The sequence below is a fragment of the Plectropomus leopardus genome, chromosome 1, assembly GCF_026936395.1.
Source record: "Plectropomus leopardus strain MGB_pleo_1.0 chromosome 1, ASM2693639v1, whole genome shotgun sequence".
Classification (NCBI taxonomy): domain Eukaryota; kingdom Metazoa; phylum Chordata; class Actinopteri; order Perciformes; family Serranidae; genus Plectropomus; species Plectropomus leopardus.
Genome location: NC_142176.1, coordinates 16735696 through 16750733, shown reverse-complemented (window position 1 = coordinate 16750733; position 15038 = coordinate 16735696). Strand labels below are relative to the sequence as shown.

The 15038-nt window shown below is 34.7% G+C and overlaps 1 protein-coding gene and 1 long non-coding RNA gene across 5 annotated transcripts in view; one reads left to right on the top strand and one right to left on the bottom strand.

Moving 5' to 3' along the window:
- Positions 1-15038, top strand: part of gpc6a (glypican 6a) — a 222768-nt gene that overhangs the window by 190983 nt on the left and 16747 nt on the right. The window lies entirely within an intron of this gene.
- The window catches only part of LOC121947998 (uncharacterized), a 45255-nt gene continuing 31582 nt past the window's right edge, over positions 1366-15038 (bottom strand). For all 3 annotated transcript variants that reach the window (XR_015776404.1, XR_015776402.1, XR_015776403.1), the window contains one exon: positions 1366-1846. This is a non-coding gene — a long non-coding RNA (uncharacterized LOC121947998). The remainder of the gene's footprint in view (positions 1847-15038) is intronic.

Here is a 15038-nt window from a genome sequence, read left to right as displayed (position 1 = left end):
ATGACATGGCATATTTTGACACTTTTGCCATACTATAGCCTTGCTGTTTTGGTCATTTTTTGAACATGCATTATTATGGTGTTTTTGATCATTTTTGCAAAGTTCTGAGCTATGGTGTGTCTTTGCACACTATTTTATGCTGTTTTGAGGTGTTTTCAGTTGTTTTTGGGAGATTTCATATTTTGACATTTTTGCCATACTATAGCCTTGCTGTTTTGGCCATTTTTTCAACATAATGTTTTATGTTGTTTTTGATCATTTTTGCAAAATTGTAAGCTATGGTGTGTCTTTGCATGCTATTTCATGCTGTTTTCAGTTGTTTTCAGCTGTTTTCATGACATGGCATATTTTGACAATTTTGCCATACTATAGCCTTGCCTCTTTGGTCATTTTTTGGACATGCATTATTATGGTGTTTTTGATCATTTTTGCAAACTTCTAAGCTATGGTGTGTCTTTGCGCGTTATTTTATGCTGTTTTGAGGTGTTTTCAGCTGTTTTCATGACATGGCATATTTTGACAATTTTGCCATACTATAGCCTTGCCATTTTGGCCATTTTTTCAACATACAGTTTTAAGTTGTTTTTGATCATTTTTGCAAAATTCTAAGCTATAGCAGGTATATGTACGTTATTTTATGCTGTTTTGAGGTGTTTTCAGCTGTTTTCATGACATGGCATATTTTGACACTTTTTCCATACTATAGCCTTGCTGTTTTGGTCATTTTTTGAACATGCATTATTATGGTGTTTTTGATAATTTTTGCAAAGTTCTATGCTATGGTGTGTCTTTGCACACTATTTTATGCTGTTTTGAGGTGTTTTCAGTTGTTTTTGGGAGATGTCATATTTTGACATTTTTGCCATACTATAGCCTTGCTGTTTTGGCCATTTTTTCAACATGAAGTTTTATGGTGTTTTTGATCATTTTTGCAAAGTTCTATGCTATGGTGTGTCTTTGCACAGTATTTTATGCTGTTTTGAGGTGTTTTCAGCTGTTTTTATGACATGGCATATTTTGACACTTTTGCCATACTATAGCCTTGCCGTTTTGGTCATTTTTTAGACATGCATTATTATGGTGTTTTTGGCCATTTTTGCAAAATTCTAAGCTATAGCATGTCTTTTCACGCTATTTTATGTTGTTTTTAAGTGTTTTCAGTTGTTTTTGGGACATGGCATATTTTGACATTTTTGCCATACTATAGCCTTGCCTCTTTGGTCATTTTTTGGACATGCATTATTATGGTGTTTTTGATCATTTTTGCAAAATTCTAAGCTATGGTATGTCTTTGCACAGTATTTTATGATGTTTTGAGGTGTTTTCAGCTGTTTTCATGACAATAGACAATCCAGTTCAGACAAATTCAATTCCATTCAATTTAATTTTATTTACAAAGGCCATTATTACAAAACACAGACAGAGGAAAGAGGAAAAGAGACAGAGAGAGACAGAGAGAGACAGAGAGAAGCACAGCAGTAATGGTAACAATAGCATATCATTTAACAGTAGTGATAGACGGAAATTTACTAAATGCAGTGCATGATAGGATGTGATATCACGTGCAAATATCGTAGGTGTTGATAAGAGTCCAATGCGTATATTAATAGCGGAGGCATAATGTGTAGAACTGGCAGTAGAAGGTCGCATCGGGCAGGATCACAGCATCTACGCAACCAAGTCCCACAACACAGGCGCAGCCTTAGACAGGACCACAGCAACAGCACAACCAAGACCACGATCAAAGCAACCGGAGGTGTAGCCACAGCAAAAGCATGGCAAGAGGCAGGGCCACAGCATCAGCACAGTCATCACCATATTCAGACGCAGCCAAGATCCGGGAAAACTGAAACAAACAAACAAAAACAAAAATGACATTTTTGCCATACTATGGCCTTGCTGTTTTAGCCATTTTTTGGACATGAAGTTTTATGGTGTTTTTGGCCATTTTTGCAGCAGTCTATGCTATGGTGTGTCTTGGCATGCTATTTTATGCTATTTTATGCTATTTTATGCTGTTTTGAGATGTTTTCATGACATGACATTTTTGACACTTTTGCCATACTATAGCCTTGCCGTTTTGGCCATTTTTGGACATACATTATTATGGTGTTTTTGATAATTTTTGCAAAGTTCTAAGCTATGGTGTGTCTTTGAACACTATTTTATGCTGTTCTGAAGTGTTTTCAGCTGTTTTTGGGACATGGCATATTTTGACAATTTTGCCATACTATAGCCTTGCCTCTGGTCATTTTTTGGACATGCATTATTATGGTGTTTTTGGCCGTTTTTGCAAAATTCTAAGCTATAGCATGTCTTTTCACGCTATTTTATGCTGTTTTGAAGTGTTTACAGCTGTTTTTGGGACATGGCATATTTTGACATTTTTGCCATACTATAGCCTTGCCTCTTTGGTCATTTTTTGGACATGCATTATTATGGTGTTTTTGGCCGTTTTTGCAAAATTCTAAGCTATAGCATGTCTTTTCACGCTATTTTATGCTGTTTTTATGTGTTTTCAGTTGTTTTGGGGAGATGTCATATTTTGACATTTTTGCCATACTATAGCCTTGCCGTTTTGGCCATTTTTTCAACATAAAGTTTTAAGTTGTTTTTGATCATTTTTGCAAAATTCTAAGCTATGGTGTGTCTTTGCATGCTATTTCATGCTGTTTTCAGTTGTTTTCAGCTGTTTTCATGACATGGCATATTTTGACAATTTTGCCATACTATAGCCTTGCCTCTTTGGTCATTTTTTGGACATGCATTATTATGGTGTTTTTGATCATTTTTGCAAAATTCTAAGCTATGGTGTGTCTTTGCGCGTTATTTTATGCTGTTTTGAGGTGTTTTCAGCTGTTTTCATGACATGGCATATTTTGACAATTTTGCCATACTATAGCCTTGCCGTTTTGGCCATTTTTTCAACATACAGTTTTAAGTTGTTTTTGATCATTTTTGCAAAATTCTAAGCTATAGCAGGTATATGTACGTTATTTTATGCTGTTTTGAGGTGTTTTCAGCTGTTTTCATGACATGGCATATTTTGACACTTTTGCCATACTATAGCCTTGCCGTTTTGGCCATTTTTTGGACATACATTATTATGGTGTTTTTGATAATTTTTGCAAAGTTCTAAGCTATGGTGTGTCTTTGAACACTATTTTATGCTGTTCTGAAGTGTTTTAGCTGTTTTTGGGACATGGCATATTTTGACATTTTTGCTATACTATAGCCTTGCCTTTTTTGTCATTTTTTCAACATGAAGTTTTATGGTGTTTTTGATAATTTTTGCAAAATTCTAAGCTATAGCATGTATTTGTACGTTATTTTATGCTGTTTTGAGGTGTTTTCAGCTATTTTCATGACATGGCATATTTTGACATTTTTGCCATACTATAGCCTTGCTCTTTGGTCATTTTTTGGACATGCATTATTGTGGTGTTTTTGATAATTTTTGCAAAATTCTAAGCTATAGCATGTATTTGTACGTTATTTTATGCTGTTTTTAGGTGTTTTCAGTTGTTTTTGGGACATGGCATATTTTGACATTTTTGCCATACTATAGCCTTGCCGTTTTGGCCATTTTTTCAACATAAAGTTTTAAGTTGTTTTTGATCATTTTTGCAAAATTCTAAGCTATGGTGTGTCTTTGCATGCTATTTCATGCTGTTTTCAGTTGTTTTCAGCTGTTTTCATGACATGGCATATTTTGACAATTTTGCCATACTATAGCCTTGCCTCTTTGGTCATTTTTTGGACATGCATTATTATGGTGTTTTTGATCATTTTGCAAAATTCTAAGCTATGGTGTGTCTTTGCGCGTTATTTTATGCTGTTTTGAGGTGTTTTCAGCTGTTTTCATGACATGGCATATTTTGACAATTTTGCCATACTATAGCCTTGCCGTTTTGGCCATTTTTTCAACATACAGTTTTATGGTGTTTTGATCATTTTGCAAAATTCTAAGCTATGGTGTGTATATGTACGTTATTTTATGCTGTTTTGAGGTGTTTTCAGCTGTTTTCATGACATGGCATATTTTGACACTTTTGCCATACTATAGCCTTGCTGTTTTGGCCATTTTTTCAACATGAAGTTTTATGGTGTTTTTGATCATTTTTGCAAAGTTCTATGCTATGGTGTGTCTTTGCACAGTATTTTATGCTGTTTTGAGGTGTTTTCAGCTGTTTTTATGACATGGCATATTTTGACACTTTTGCCATACTATAGCCTTGCCTTTTTTGTCATTTTTTCAACATGAAGTTTTATGGTGTTTTTGGCCTTTTTTGCAAAATTGTAAGCTATGGTGTGTCTTTGCACGCTATTTTATGTTGTTTTTAAGTGTTTTCAGCTGTTTTTGGGAGATGTCATATTTTGACATTTTTGCCATACTATAGCCTTGCCGTTTTGGTCATTTTTCAACATGAAGTTTTATGGTGTTTTTATTTTTGCAAAATTGTAAGCTATGGTGTGTCTTTGCACGCTTATTTTATGTTGTTTTAAGTGTTTTCAGCTGTTTTGGGAGATGTCATATTTTGACATTTTGCCATACTATAGCCTTGCCGTTTTGGTCATTTTTTGGACATGCATTATTATGGTGATTTTGGCCGTTTTTGCAAAATTCTAAGCTATAGCATGTCTTTTCACACTATTTTATGCTGTTTTAATGTGTTTTCAGTTGTTTTGGGGACATGGCATATTTTGACATTTTTGCCATACTATAGCCTTGCCGTTTTGGCCATTTTTTCAACATAAAGTTTTAAGTTGTTTTTGATCATTTTTGCAAAATTCTAAGCTATGGTGTGTCTTTGCATGCTATTTCATGCTGTTTTCAGTTGTTTTCAGCTGTTTTCATGACATGGCATATTTTGACAATTTTGCCATACTATAGCCTTGCCTCTTTGGTCATTTTTTGGACATGCATTATTATGGTGTTTTTGATCATTTTTGCAAAATTCTAAGCTATGGTGTGTCTTTGCGCGTTATTTTATGCTGTTTTGAGGTGTTTTCAGCTGTTTTCATGACATGGCATATTTTGACAATTTTGCCATACTATAGCCTTGCCGTTTTGGCCATTTTTTCAACATACAGTTTTAAGTTGTTTTTGATCATTTTTGCAAAATTCTAAGCTATAGCAGGTATATGTACGTTATTTTATGCTGTTTTGAGGTGTTTTCAGCTGTTTTCATGACATGGCATATTTTGACACTTTTGCCATACTATAGCCTTGCTGTTTTGGTCATTTTTTGAACATGCATTATTATGGTGTTTTTGATAATTTTTGCAAAGTTCTATGCTATGGTGTGTCTTTGCACACTATTTTATGCTGTTTTGAGGTGTTTTCAGTTGTTTTTGGGAGATGTCATATTTTGACATTTTTGCCATACTATAGCCTTGCTGTTTTGGCCATTTTTTCAACATGAAGTTTTATGGTGTTTTTGATCATTTTTGCAAAGTTCTATGCTATGGTGTGTCTTTGCACAGTATTTTATGCTGTTTTGAGGTGTTTTCAGCTGTTTTTATGACATGGCATATTTTGACACTTTTGCCATACTATAGCCTTGCCTTTTTTGTCATTTTTTCAACATGAAGTTTTATGGTGTTTTTGGCCTTTTTTGCAAAATTGTAAGCTATGGTGTGTCTTTGCACGCTATTTTATGTTGTTTTTAAGTGTTTTCAGCTGTTTTTGGGAGATGTCATATTTTGACATTTTTGCTATACTATAGCCTTGCCTTTTTTGTCATTTTTTCAACATGAAGTTTTATGGTGTTTTTGATCATTTTTGCAAAATTCTAAGCTATGGTGTGTCTTTGCACACCATTTTATGTTGTTTTTAAGTGTTTTCAGCTGTTTTTGGGAGATGTCATATTTTGACATTTTTGCCATACTATAGCCTTGCCGTTTTGGTCATTTTTTGGACATGCATTATTATGGTGATTTTGGCCGTTTTTGCAAAATTCTAAGCTATAGCATGTCTTTTCACACTATTTTATGCTGTTTTAATGTGTTTTCAGTTGTTTTGGGGACATGGCATATTTTGACATTTTTGCCATACTATAGCCTTGCCGTTTTGGCCATTTTTTCAACATGAAGTTTTATGGGTTTTTGGCCATTTTTGCAGCAGTCTATGCTATGCCATGTCTTGGGCTGCTATTTTATGCTGTTTTGAAGTGTTTTCAGCTGTTTTTGGGACATGGCATATTTTGACATTTTTGCCATACTATAGCCTTGCTCTTTTTGGTCATTTTTTGGACATGCATTATTATGGCGTTTTTGGCCCTTTTTTTGCAAAATTATAAGCTATGGTGTGTCTTTGCACACTATTTTATGCTGTTTTGAGGTGTTTTCAGCTGTTTTCATGACATGTCATATTTTGACAATTTTGCCATACTATAGCCTTGCCGTTTTAGCCATTTTTTCAACATGAAGTTTTATGGTGTTTTTGGCCATTTTTGCAGCAGTCTATGCTATGGTGTGTCTTGGCATGCTATTTTATGCTATTTTATGCTGTTTTGAGATGTTTTTATGACATGACATTTTTGACACCTTTGCCATACTATAGCCTTGCCTCTTTGGTCATTTTTTGGACATGCATTATTATGGTGTTTTGGGCCTTTTTTGCAAAATTCTAAGCTATGGTGTGTCTTTGTACAGTATTTTATGATGTTTTAATGTGTTTTCAGCTGTTTTCATGACATGGCATATTTTGACATTTTTGCCATACTATAGCCTTGCCTCTTTGGTCATTTTTTGGACATGCATTATTATGGTGTTTTTGATAATTTTGGAAAATTCTCAGCTATGGTGTGTCTTTGCACGCTATTTTATGCTGTTTTGAAGTGTTTTCAGCTGTTTTTGGGACATGGCATATTTTGACATTTTTGCCATACTATAGCCTTGCCTCTTTGGTCATTTTTTGGACATGCATTATTATGGTGTTTTTAGCCCTTTTTTTGCAAAATTATAAGCTATGATGTGTCTTTGCACACTATTTTATGCTGTTTTGAGGTGTTTTCAGCTGTTTTCATGACATGGCATATTTTGACAATTTTGCCATACTATAGCCTTGCCGTTTTAGCCATTTTTTCAACATGAATTTTTATGGTGTTTTTGGCCATTTTTGCAGCAGTCTATGCTATAGCATGTATTTGTACGTTATCTTATGCTGTTTTTAGGTGTTTTCAGTTGTTTTTGGGAGATTTCATATTTTGACATTTTTGCCATACTATAGCCTTGCTGTTTTAGCCATTTTTTCAACATGAAGTTTTATGGTGTTTTTGATCATTTTTGCAAAATTCTAAGCTATGGTGTGTCTTTGCATGCTATTTCATGCTGTTTTCAGTTGTTTTCACCTGTTTTCATGACATGGCATATTTTGACAATTTTGCCATACTATAGCCTTGCCTTTTTTGTCATTTTTTCAACATGAAGTTTTATGGTGTTTTTGGCCATTTTGCAGCAGTCTATGCTATGCCATGTCTTGGGCTGCTATTTTATGTTGTTTTGAAGTGTTTTCAGCTGTTTTTGGGACATGGCATATTTTGACACTTTTGCCATACTATAGCCTTACCATTTTGGTCATTTTTTGAACATGCATTATTATGGTGTTTTTGATCATTTTTACAAAATTCTAAGCTATGGTGTGTCTTTGCATGCTATTTTATGCTATTTTGAGGTGTTTTCAGCTATTTTCATGACATGGCATATTTTGACATTTTTGCCATACTATAGCCTTGCCGTTTTGGCCATTTTTTGGACATACATTATTATGGTGTTTTTGATCAGTTTTGCAAAGTTCTAAGCTATGGTGTGTCTTTGCACACTATTTTATGCTGTTCGGAAGTGTTTCCAGCTGTTTTTGGGACATGGCATATTTTGACATTTTTGCCATACTATAGCCTTGCTCTTTTTGGTCATTTTTAGGACATGCATTATTATGGCGTTTTTGGCCCTTTTTTTGCAAAATTATAAGCTATGGTGTGTCTTTGCACACTATTTTATGCTGTTTTGAGGTGTTTTCAGCTGTTTTCATGACAGGGCATATTTTGACAATTTTGCCATACTATAGCCTTGCCGTTTTAGCCATTTTTTCAACATGAAGTTTTATGGTGTTTTTGGCCATTTTTGCAGCAGTCTATGCTATGGTGTGTCTTGGCATGCTATTTTATGCTATTTTATGCTGTTTTGAGATGTTTTTATGACATGACATTTTTGACACCTTTGCCATACTATAGCCTTGCCTCTTTGGTCATTTTTTGGACATGCATTATTATGGTGTTTTTGGCTGTTTTTGCAAAGTTCTAAGCTATGGTGTGTCTTTGCACACTATTTTATGCTGTTTTGAAGTGTTTTCAGCTGTTTTTGGGACATGGCATATTTTGACATTTTTGCCATACTATAGCCTTGCCTCTTTGGTCATTTTTTGGACATGCATTATTATGGTGTTTTTGGCCGTTTTTGGTAAATTCTCAGCTATGGTGTGTCTTTGCACGCTATTTTATGCTGTTTTGAAGTGTTTTCAGCTGTTTTTGGGACATGGCATATTTTGACATTTTGCCATACTATAGCCTTGCTCTTTTGGTCATTTTAGGACATGCATTATTATGGCGTTTTTGGCCCTTTTTTTGCAAAATTATAAGCTATGGTGTGTCTTTGCACACTATTTTATGCTGTTTTGAGGTGTTTTCAGCTGTTTTCATGACAGGGCATATTTTGACAATTTTGCCATACTATAGCCTTGCCGTTTTAGCCATTTTTTCAACATGAAGTTTTATGGTGTTTTTGGCCATTTTTGCAGCAGTCTATGCTATGGTGTGTCTTGGCATGCTATTTTATGCTATTTTATGCTGTTTTGAGATGTTTTTATGACATGACATTTTTGACACCTTTGCCATACTATAGCCTTGCCTCTTTGGTCATTTTTTGGACATGCATTATTATGGTGTTTTTGGCTGTTTTTGCAAAGTTCTAAGCTATGGTGTGTCTTTGCACACTATTTTATGCTGTTTTGAAGTGTTTTCAGCTGTTTTTGGGACATGGCATATTTTGACATTTTTGCCATACTATAGCCTTGCCTCTTTGGTCATTTTTTGGACATGCATTATTATGGTGTTTTTGGCCGTTTTGGAAAATTCTCAGCTATGGTGTGTCTTTGCACGCTATTTTATGCTGTTTTGAAGTGTTTTCAGCTGTTTTTGGGACATGGCATATTTTGACATTTTGCCATACTATAGCCTTGCCTCTTTGGTCATTTTTCAACATGCATTATTATGGTGTGTTTAGCCCTTTTTTTGCAAAATTCTAAGCTATGATGTGTCTTTGCACACTATTTTATGCTGTTTTGAGGTGTTTTCAGATGTTTTCATGACATGGAATATTTTGACATTTTTGCCATACTATAGCCTTGTTGCTTTGGCCATTTTTCAACATGAATTTTATGGGTTTTTGGCCATTTTTGCAGCAGTCTATGCTATGGTGTGTCTTGGGCTGCTATTTTATGCTGTTTTGAAGTGTTTTCAGCTGTTTTTGGGACATGGCATATTTTGACATTTTTGCCATACTATAGCCTTGCTCTTTTGGTCATTTTAGGACATGCATTATTATGGCGTTTTTGGCCTTTTTGCAAAATTATAAGCTATGGTGTGTCTTTGCACACTATTTTATGCTGTTTTGAGGTGTTTTCAGCTGTTTTCATGACAGGGCATATTTTGACAATTTTGCCATACTATAGCCTTGCCGTTTTAGCCATTTTTTCAACATGAGGTTTTATGGTGTTTTTGGCCATTTTTGCAGCAGTCTATACTATAGCATGTATTTGTACGTTATCTTATGCTGTTTTTAGGTGTTTTCAGTTGTTTTTGGGAGATTTCATATTTTGACATTTTGCCATACTATAGCCTTGCTGTTTTGGCCATTTTTTCAACATGAAGTTTTATGGTGTTTTTGATCATTTTTGCAAAATTCTAAGCTATGGTGTGTCTTTGCACGCTATTTCATGCTGTTTTCAGTTGTTTTCAGCTGTTTTCATGACATGGCATATTTTGACAATTTGGCCATACTATAGCCTTGCCTTTTTTGTCATTTTTTCAACATGAAGTTTTATGGTGTTTTTGGCCGTTTTTGGAAAAATTCTCAGCTATGGTGTGTCTTTGCACGCTTATTTTATGTTGTTTTGAAGTGTTTTCAGCTTGTTTTGGGACATGGCATATTTTGACATTTTGCCATACTATAGCCTTGCCTCTTTAGTCATTTTTGGACATGCATTATTATGGTGTTTTTAGCCCTTTTTTGCAAAATTCTAAGCTATAGCATGTCTTTTCACGCTAATTTATGCTTTTTTTAGGTGTTTTCAGTTGTTTTTGGGACATGGCATATTTTGACATTTTTGCCATACTATAGCCTTGCCTCTTTGGTCATTTTTTGGACATGCATTATTATGGTGTTTTTAGCCCTTTTTTTGCAAAATTCTCAGCTATGATGTGTCTTTGCACACTATTTTATGCTGTTTTGAGGTGTTTTCAGCTGTTTTCATGACATGGCATATTTTGACAATTTTGCCATACTATAGCCTTGCCGTTTCAGCCATTTTTTCAACATGAAGTTTTATGGTGTTTTTGGCCATTTTTGCAGCAGTCTATGCTATAGCATGTATTTGTACGTTATCTTATGCTGTTTTTAGGTGTTTTCAGTTGTTTTTGGGAGATTTCATATTTTGACATTTTTGCCATACTATAGCCTTGCCGTTTTAGCCATTTTTCAACATGAAGTTTTATGGTGTTTTTGATCATTTTTGCAAAATTCTAAGCTATGGTGTGTCTTTGCATGCTATTTCATGCTGTTTTCAGTTGTTTTCACCTGTTTTCATGACATGGCATATTTTGACAATTTTGCCATACTATAGCCTTGCCTTTTTTGTCATTTTTTCAACATGAAGTTTTATGGTGTTTTTGGCCATTTTGCAGCAGTCTATGCTATGCCATGTCTTGGGCTGCTATTTTATGTTGTTTTGAAGTGTTTTCAGCTGTTTTTGGGACATGGCATATTTTGACACTTTTGCCATACTATAGCCTTACCATTTTGGTCATTTTTTGAACATGCATTATTATGGTGTTTTTGATCATTTTTACAAAATTCTAAGCTATGGTGTGTCTTTGCATGCTATTTTATGCTATTTTGAGGTGTTTTCAGCTATTTTCATGACATGGCATATTTTGACATTTTTGCCATACTATAGCCTTGCCGTTTTGGCCATTTTTTGGACATACATTATTATGGTGTTTTTGATCAGTTTTGCAAAGTTCTAAGCTATGGTGTGTCTTTGCACACTATTTTATTCATTTTTGAAGTGTTTCCAGCTGTTTTTGGTATGTGTCAGATTTTGAGATTTTGCCATACTATAGCCTTGCCGTTTTGGCCATTTTTTCAACATGAATTTTTATGGGTTTTTGGCCATTTTTGCAGCAGTCTATGCTATGCCATGTCTTGGGCTGCTATTTTATGCTGTTTTGAAGTGTTTTCAGCTGTTTTTGGGACATGGCATATTTTGACATTTTTGCCATACTATAGCCTTGCTCTTTTTGGTCATTTTTAGGACATGCATTATTATGGCGTTTTTGGCCCTTTTTTTGCAAAATTATAAGCTATGGTGTGTCTTTGCACACTATTTTATGCTGTTTTGAGGTGTTTTCAGCTGTTTTCATGACAGGGCATATTTTGACAATTTTGCCATACTATAGCCTTGCCGTTTTAGCCATTTTTTCAACATGAAGTTTTATGGTGTTTTTGGCCATTTTTGCAGCAGTCTATGCTATGGTGTGTCTTGGCATGCTATTTTATGCTATTTTATGCTGTTTTGAGATGTTTTTATGACATGACATTTTTGACACCTTTGCCATACTATAGCCTTGCCTCTTTGGTCATTTTTTGGACATGCATTATTATGGTGTTTTTGGCTGTTTTTGCAAAGTTCTAAGCTATGGTGTGTCTTTGCACACTATTTTATGCTGTTTTGAAGTGTTTTCAGCTGTTTTTGGGACATGGCATATTTTGACATTTTTGCCATACTATAGCCTTGCCTCTTTGGTCATTTTTTGGACATGCATTATTATGGTGTTTTTGGCCGTTTTTGGAAAATTCTCAGCTATGGTGTGTCTTTGCACGCTATTTTATGCTGTTTTGAAGTGTTTTCAGCTGTTTTTGGGACATGGCATATTTTGACATTTTTGCCATACTATAGCCTTGCCTCTTTGGTCATTTTTTGGACATGCATTATTATGGTGTTTTTAGCCCTTTTTTTGCAAAATTCTCAGCTATGATGTGTCTTTGCACACTATTTTATGCTGTTTTGAGGTGTTTTCAGCTGTTTTCATGACATGGCATATTTTGACATTTTTGCCATACTATAGCCTTGCCGTTTTGGCCATTTTTTCAACATGAATTTTTATGGGTTTTTGGCCATTTTTGCAGCAGTCTATGCTATGCCATGTCTTGGGCTGCTATTTTATGCTGTTTTGAAGTGTTTTCAGCTGTTTTTGGGACATGGCATATTTTGACATTTTTGCCATACTATAGCCTTGCTCTTTTTGGTCATTTTTAGGACATGCATTATTATGGCGTTTTTGGCCCTTTTTTTGCAAAATTATAAGCTATGGTGTGTCTTTGCACACTATTTTATGCTGTTTTGAGGTGTTTTCAGCTGTTTTCATGACAGGGCATATTTTGACAATTTTGCCATACTATAGCCTTGCCGTTTTAGCCATTTTTTCAACATGAGGTTTTATGGTGTTTTTGGCCATTTTTGCAGCAGTCTATACTATAGCATGTATTTGTACGTTATCTTATGCTGTTTTTAGGTGTTTTCAGTTGTTTTGGGAGATTTCATATTTTGACATTTTTGCCATACTATAGCCTTGCTGTTTTGGCCATTTTTTCAACATGAAGTTTTATGGTGTTTTTGATCATTTTTGCAAAATTCTAAGCTATGGTGTGTCTTTGCACGCTATTTCATGCTGTTTTCAGTTGTTTTCAGCTGTTTTCATGACATGGCATATTTTGACAATTTGGCCATACTATAGCCTTGCCTTTTTTGTCATTTTTTCAACATGAAGTTTTATGGTGTTTTTGGCCGTTTTTGGAAAATTCTCAGCTATGGTGTGTCTTTGCACGCTATTTTATGCTGTTTTGAAGTGTTTTCAGCTGTTTTTGGGACATGGCATATTTTGACATTTTTGCCATACTATAGCCTTGCCTCTTTAGTCATTTTTTGGACATGCATTATTATGGTGTTTTTAGCCCTTTTTTTGCAAAATTCTAAGCTATAGCATGTCTTTTCACGCTAATTTATGCTTTTTTTAGGTGTTTTCAGTTGTTTTTGGGACATGGCATATTTTGACATTTTTGCCATACTATAGCCTTGCCTCTTTGGTCATTTTTTGGACATGCATTATTATGGTGTTTTTAGCCCTTTTTTTGCAAAATTCTCAGCTATGATGTGTCTTTGCACACTATTTTATGCTGTTTTGAGGTGTTTTCAGCTGTTTTCATGACATGGCATATTTTGACAATTTTGCCATACTATAGCCTTGTTGCTTTCAGCCATTTTTTCAACATGAAGTTTTATGGTGTTTTTGGCCATTTTTGCAGCAGTCTATGCTATAGCATGTATTTGTACGTTATCTTATGCTGTTTTTAGGTGTTTTCAGTTGTTTTTGGGAGATTTCATATTTTGACATTTTTGCCATACTATAGCCTTGCCGTTTTAGCCATTTTTCAACATGAAGTTTTATGGTGTTTTTGATCATTTTTGCAAAATTCTAAGCTATGGTGTGTCTTTGCATGCTATTTCATGCTGTTTTCAGTTGTTTTCACCTGTTTTCATGACATGGCATATTTTGACAATTTTGCCATACTATAGCCTTGCCTTTTTTGTCATTTTTTCAACATGAAGTTTTATGGTGTTTTTGGCCATTTTGCAGCAGTCTATGCTATGCCATGTCTTGGGCTGCTATTTTATGTTGTTTTGAAGTGTTTTCAGCTGTTTTTGGGACATGGCATATTTTGACACTTTTGCCATACTATAGCCTTACCATTTTGGTCATTTTTTGGACATGCATTATTATGGTGTTTTTGATCATTTTTACAAAATTCTAAGCTATGGTGTGTCTTTGCATGCTATTTTATGCTATTTTGAGGTGTTTTCAGCTATTTTCATGACATGGCATATTTTGACATTTTTGCCATACTATAGCCTTGCCGTTTTGGCCATTTTTTGGACATACATTATTATGGTGTTTTTGATCAGTTTTGCAAAGTTCTAAGCTATGGTGTGTCTTTGCACACTATTTTATGCTGTTCGGAAGTGTTTCCAGCTGTTTTTGGGACATGGCATATTTTGACATTTTTGCCATACTATAGCCTTGCCGTTTTGGCCATTTTTTCAACATGAATTTTATGGGTTTTGGCCATTTTTGCAGCAGTCTATGCTATACCATGTCTTGGTCTGCTATTTTATGCTGTTTTGAAGTGTTTTCAGCTGTTTTGGGACATGGCATATTTTGACATTTTGCCATACTATAGCCTTGCTCTTTTGGTCATTTTAGGACATGCATTATTATGGCGTTTTTGGCCCTTTTTTTGCAAAATTATAAGCTATGGTGTGTCTTTGCACACTATTTTATGCTGTTTTGAGGTGTTTTCAGCTGTTTTCATGACAGGGCATATTTTGACAATTTTGCCATACTATAGCCTTGCCGTTTTAGCCATTTTTTCAACATGAAGTTTTATGGTGTTTTTGGCCATTTTTGCAGCAGTCTATGCTATGGTGTGTCTTGGCATGCTATTTTATGCTATTTTATGCTGTTTTGAGATGTTTTTATGACATGACATTTTTGACACCTTTGCCATACTATAGCCTTGCCTCTTTGGTCATTTTTTGGACATGCATTATTATGGTGTTTTTGGCTGTTTTTGCAAAGTTCTAAGCTATGGTGTGTCTTTGCACACTATTTTATGCTGTTTTGAAGTGTTTTCAGCTGTTT